The sequence below is a fragment of the Lissotriton vulgaris genome, chromosome 1_1 (assembly GCF_964263255.1).
Source record: "Lissotriton vulgaris chromosome 1_1, aLisVul1.2, whole genome shotgun sequence".
In the NCBI taxonomy this organism is placed as follows: Eukaryota; Metazoa; Chordata; class Amphibia; order Caudata; family Salamandridae; genus Lissotriton; species Lissotriton vulgaris.
The window spans coordinates 1,793,916,100-1,793,922,915 of record NC_141685.1 but is presented as its reverse complement, the minus strand read 5'-3'; positions in this window follow the sequence as shown (position 1 = coordinate 1,793,922,915).

The window sequence follows — 6,816 nt, the reverse complement described above, 5'->3', positions numbered from 1 at the left end:
CGCACTTGATCAGCTGTCTCCTGCTAAACCTCTACCGCACAGCATTGAAATGCCAGCAGTGGGTCCTCAAGGTCCTGTGAGATAGCTGTGGTGGTAGGTGCTTGCTGCTGTGTGGTTTGTGCAGGGGGTGGAATTTCCACAATGCTGCTGGATTACCCTGCTCCTGGAGATGGGTGACTGAGTGAGTCTAGCAGCTGTTGGAGCGTGTCAGTATTGATGGTGACTCCAGCAATGTCAGCCATGGAATTTCGGAGAGCATAGAGCTGACTGTGGTTGTCTGTGATATTCTGTAGGTGGTCCTGAATGGGACTCAGACACCCATGTATGACATCAAGTTTGGCAGCCTGGCTGTCAAACCCCCACCCGCACTTGATCAGCTGTCTCCTGCTAAACCTCTACCGCACAGCATTGAAATGCCAGCAGTGGGTCCTCAAGGTCCTGTGAGATAGCTGTGGTGGTAGGTGCTTGCTGCTGTGTGGTTTGTGCAGGGGGTGGAATTTCCACAATGCTGCTGGATTACCCTGCTCCTGGAGATGGGTGACTGAGTGAGTCTAGCAGCTGTTGGAGCGTGTCAGTATTGATGGTGGCGAATTCCTCTTCTTCATCAGTGAAGAGTGGAACAGGCTTCTGTTCAGGAGGTGATGTTTCTCCCTCTGCAATGTAAAGGGGAGATGGAGTTTAACTGTGTTTTTTTATGTATGAACATGGATTGGATGAGTTTAAAGGCAGACTGCATGACAATGTCCATTGTGACAGTTTGGGAGGAGTTGCATATTTGTTGATGGATAGTGAATATTAGTGCAACATCACAGATGTGATGTTGTAGTTGTATATTGTCATCTCACAGTTTACAGCTATGACACATGCGAATGGCTAATTTCTACACACAAGCAGCACCAATTGTGTCCTCTGTTAAGTTGTGAATGTGATGCAGTTTGCCCCACAGTGTTGTCAAAGTTGAGTAGCTCAGATTTATGTGTGTGTGCGCACTGCATTGTGGGAGAGTCACCCCAGCAGCTTTGGTATTGCTGCCCCTTATCCGTTTCAGGCAGAGGGCTTTTACTCATGTGGCTTTCCAATGGTGAGATGTTGCAAGATAGGGTAAATATGGGGCTTGGTCAGAGTTGGGACACGTGCATTGTTTGTCAGCTGATGTCTTGTTTACATCAGGGGTTTTATGTACATGAGAATGTATCAGAGTGCGACCTGCTCCTTTAAGGATGAAGTCCTCTGGCAGGCCCTTCAGTGACATGACCTGCGCCGTGTTACAATATTTGGGGGGCAGGCATGCTATTCATTATGCACTGTCACTTGATTTGTCAGTGTTGCTCAGAGACAGCTAGCTTTGCTGGGTATTGCACACATGCATGGGTTTGGTGAAGAATAGTCATGTGTGAGGAGGGTCCCCTTTATTCACATTTCCAATTAAGGCCTACTTGAGGTTTCTGTGTGTTCTGCACAATGCGGTACACATGTGCATCCAGCTAGCTTAGGCTATTGTGTTTTATCTTGTGTGCATGTCATCAGTAATGTATTTTCCTGCATGCATTGCTTACTGCCCTCCTGTTGACTTACCCGTTGTGAGTATGGTGCAGGTCGAGTTTCCATTGTTTATGCTGGCTGAACAGACAGTGTCAACACCCATTACTCAAAACGTTGACCCCACGTTTGGTGTATGAGTGGGCCTCTATTTGATGGATGTGGATTTACTAAGGCGTATTAGTGGTACTCAGGCCCTGTCTCCGCCCCCTCCCATCAGATGTAAATGGCAGGGTGATGTGTGTTTGTGTTTTTGCCATGCAGGTGGTCACATGATTGATACATGCTATCGTGGTTCAGATTATTGAATGCCAGACTTTACGTGTGGATGATAAGGACCATGACTGCATATTTTTTCACTGACACGTTGACTTACCAAACAGATAGGTTTACATGCACATAATGGTGTAATGTGCAAATCACACCAGGCCTGATGTGGAATTCCGCTTTCTGTATAGCAGATGTGTACACTTGATACTGGAGGAGTGCTATTTGACCTAAGGGGTGATGGTGCCATTTGGCATATTGTCCTGAATTGGTGCTACTTTGCTATCCTTGCTTGTTGTCATACTTATGTTATCATACATCGATACAGGGACATTGTAGCTCTGTGAATATGGCACATGGACAAGTCATGTGGTACATATTTGGGTGACACATTCCTGAAATGCATTGTCCATGCACTGTGGTGTTGTAGGCATATCCTCCCTGCTCATTCTATTACATCACATTTTAAAGCAAGTGTTCTGATTGTGTGCATTGTGGGATATGCACCATTTAGCCAGTAGGCTACATGATCACTTTGTTGTAACAATGCATGTGTTTATGGTATAAACAATCAATTGATGCTTTCTCACTTGGTGTACACAGGACTGCATCTCCTATACGAGCAAGCAGGAACATTAACTGGAGATCCGGCAGGATGTCTACGTGGCCCCCTTGCCTCAAAATCATGGATATACGACAAGTGTGTACCGCCCGCATCTCTCTGATGCCAATATGAGGATGCAGTGTGTATATGACTGATCATGTGCAAGAGTGAGCATGCCGCCAGCAATGTCAGCACACATGCACCATTGTGCCGGTGTGTCTGAGTAGTGTGCAAGATTGTGTATGTGCAGTAGTGTTACCCTTGATTCACATGCACAATCTTGCACACAACTCAGACATACAGGAACATGCATATGCGTGGTGTTGAGGCAGGGGGCCATTTTGACACCCTGCCGCATCTCCAATGAATATGACCCTCTGCTCTTTTATGTAGCTCTTATTTTGTAGTCTGATATGATACTTGGAGTATATTTGCTAGACTTTTATGTGCACATTTCCAGGTCTGTGAGCCCACCAATATGTGTCTTGCAATGTATTGGTTGAGAAGGGCGATATGAGTCTATGCCACCAAGGTCAAGGGTATCTGGGACATGATCCACAGTCATTGTGGGTGTGCACGGTAATATTTTTAATTGTGCATGGGTGCCATTGGGCCCATCTCCCCGTCCCCCCAGTCACTGGGTGTTACTCACCCCATGGGTGTTGTGTCTGGTCATGTTGAGCAGTATCCTGTACTGGAACTCCAACCACCGTCTTCTCGCTGATGACTTGGGACATCTGTTCCTCCAACACATCCTGCTCCTCCTGTAGCACTGGACTCAAACCTCCAGTCTGCATTGCTGCTTTCAGATTGGCTGCAAGTTTCTGCTTGGTCTTGCGCTTAGCATCATGCCAGCACTTCTAGCAGTCGTCCACTGTCCTCCTCACCTCTCTGGCAGCATTCACCTTGGCTACGATGTACTGCCATATTGCATTTTTTGGGCCCAATGCCACTGTGTACCTTACAAAACGTTGATGGTGGTTTTCTGTCACTTCCGAATTCAGTTCCTGGTTTTCCTGTTGACTGAACCAGTTCTTCCTCTTCCTCTGCTCCTTGCCCTTTCCCAGGGTCTTTGGCTGGTCCTCCTGGGTATTTGGGGGGTTGTTGTTGGCTTCAATACTGGGTCCCGCTCCCTCCTTGGTTCTTCTCTATTTTCCCGTTTTTTTTTTGTGTTTGGGCTGCATAGCGGGTGTTTTATAGTGGTTTTTCCTGCATAACGTGAAAAAAAGTGAGATGACACTGATTAGCGTGCTCTTTCTGGCTGCTAATAGGCCCATTGCCACTTTTTTCACATTAGCATGAAGATTTTAATTGCTGTGCTGCTAATCTTATTGCTGGACATTTCACCCGGTAGAGGAAACTATCGCTAGTTAGCGGCATATTGTGAATACGCCGCTAACACGGCAGTAGTTTCCCGCTGTACACAGCGATAAAAATAACGCACGCTAACTGAGGTTTGCGATAGTTTTCAGCCATTTCTTGTGAATATCCCCCTAAGAGTGGTACCATCAACCCCTATTGCTAAACCCAGATTCTTGGTTACATAGCATTCCTTCATACCCATTTTTCATTCAATAGATGTTGTCTTATGAATAAATGCATGGTCTAAACACAATGAAAGATCATTATCAGTCAAAGTTTGTTTGATCACAGCACCTTGAGTGGGATACAGAGGGATCTTCCAAGCAACTTTCAATGTAGTGCATTCACAGAGTCTTCTCAATATGCAGTACATCAGAAAACTTTCAGAAGCTGTTGGCATATATTGACAGAATGGAAGATGTTAAGTCTTCCATGAACCGGCAGGTGGGGACCAGCTGCTTGGTGGGGTCTTGACAGCCACTACACGGATGGGTGAGTAAAATATAATTATTCAGGTGGTTGTGCCATACACAGTGTTATCATCCGAGCAGCCCAATACCAGAATAACAATACAAGTCTAGTGGATAAATTCACAATCAGTGAAACAGCTTTATTTCTAAAATAATCCGAAGAAAGAAAAACGAAATATTGCAGCTCCCAATCCAGTGTCCTCCAGGCATTTTTTGTGGTGAAGCAATTATTATTAATTATATGAGGGCAATGTTGGAAATGTCTATTATGTGATAGGTTCATATACAGATCCTCCTGTTAGTTTAATGCAAATAATAGCCGAAGACGTAAATAACACATTGTTATCGTGTTGCATCAAAATGGGAGGCTGCCTGAAATGCTAGTAGGTGGTAAATGAGAAAAGACAGTCTGCCATGAGCAAAGTTGATAATATGCTCTTCATTTCCTACTGGACTCTAATGGTGCCAAATTATGTTTACCGGGTGATTTACCATTTGTCTCAACTAACGTTAAATAGGTTTTATGTTCATGAAAGTGAGTCTTGGAATCCATTGCACTCTTTTTACACACACACACATATATATATATATATATATATATATATATATATATGTATATATATATATACTAGCAGCCCGTCTCGACCTTGTCCGGGAGCAATCAGGCTTCCCCGACCCCCACCTGCCCCGACATTGTCCAGCATTTCGGGCCCCTGCCCACCCTGTCCCCCGCCTGCCCCGACTCCCGCCTGCCCCGACATTGTCCCCCGGAGCCTTAAAAAAGGCGACATATGATAGTCACAGCAGTGCACTATAATTTAAAACCGTCTCACTGTATTGCAGCTATTACTCCAGCCTTTGCCTGGAAATTACCATTTTCATGTGTTTAGAGTGGGGATAAACCGAACCAGATTTCCTGGCTTTCCTTCGGGCTGCTTGCTTTTCCCGTCCCCGCCTGCCCCGTCCCCAGCCTGCCCCGACCCCCACCTGCACCAACATTGTCCCCCGGTGCCTTAAAAAGGCGACATATGATAGTCACAGCAGTGCGCTTCGGGCTGTTTGCTTTCCCCGTCCACATGAAAAGTACCACGAAAAGAGGGCACATTTAAACACGGCTCCGAGGTTGACGGATCACTTTCGCCTGTGGGGTCTCTTTGAGCGGGGTTTACCCTTGACGGAGATCGGCGTGCCGAGATTCCAGCATGGTAACATAATGCCCGCGTGTCAACCTAAACCCTTTCCGCATAGCTCTAACTAACATCTTCAAAAGCCAGTAGGACATCTCAGCGCCAAGACGCCCTTGGGCAATTGCGCGCTTTACAAATAGAAAAATCAAATCAAATCAAATTAAAGCTGAAACGCTGAAACGCTGGCGCTCTGCAGTTCAACTTCCTGAGCTGTGTTTGAGGTAAAACTAATGAGCGTGATCGTGGTAGTTTGGAGCCTTACATCACTCCGTCCCCCCGCCTGCCCCGACTCCCGCTGCCTTACCTCAGCCGCCGCTCCTCAGTCCACCGCTCCTCACCACTCGTCACCGCTCCTCCCCGTGCCATGTCTGCCGCTCCTGGACGCCGCTCCTCCCCGTGCTCCTGACGTCAGCATGCAGGTCGCGTCCGGCACTACTTCGAGGGGACTACTTTTTTTATAATATAAATTTTTTTAATATAACGTATTTTTTAACTTTATATAGCCTATGTCCATCTGCACACCCTGAGGATTCCAACGATGTATCGGGTGTGTGGATTGGTGCTGTGGTTCCCGAGTTTACCCGCCTCAAAGCCTCAAAGTTCTTCCTTTATAATAGTAGTATAGATAGAAATCTCTACCATACCGCATGTAAAAAAGCACGTGCCGCGTATGTAGCCAATACCATCACGGGAGCTGTAAATAAAGCTAAAACATTGGGAAACTCCTCGACGACGGTCATACGATTGCGCTAATTTTACTCGACTTAAGCGCAGCCTTTGACACTGTGTCGCATAAAAGGCTACTCACTACGCTTGAAAAAAATTGAATCTGTGGAGCTGCTCTGCAATGGATTAGATCCTTCTTGAGCCAACGGACATACCAAATAGCATCTGCTACTGCATGCTCTGGACATTTCAACTCCCCTCATGGAGTACCACAGGGCTCCATCCTTAGCCTGCTCTTTTTCAATCTATATCTTAGACCCTTAGCAGACCTAGTGGAAAAAGCGGGGCTCACCTTCATGACTTATGCAGATGATTCACAAATTGTGTTTTCACTGTCTGAATCCCAATCATCATCTTCGTCCCTTCTCAAAGATGGGCTCCTGAACATCTTCAACTTGATGACAACTAACCAGTTGAAATTAAATGGAGACAAGACGGAGATCCTCCTTCTGGGCAAGCAGTCAGATCTCTAGAGTACATCACACTGGCCTGCCCAGATGGGTGATCTTCCAACACCAGTGCCTCATGCAAGAAATTTGGGAGTAATTCTGGACAATGCATTGTCCATGAAGCAACAGGCTAGCAAAGTAGTGGGTCTCTGCTTTACCATCATAAAATGGCTCAAGAAGATCCTGTGGATGCTGCCTATCCCCATGCAAAA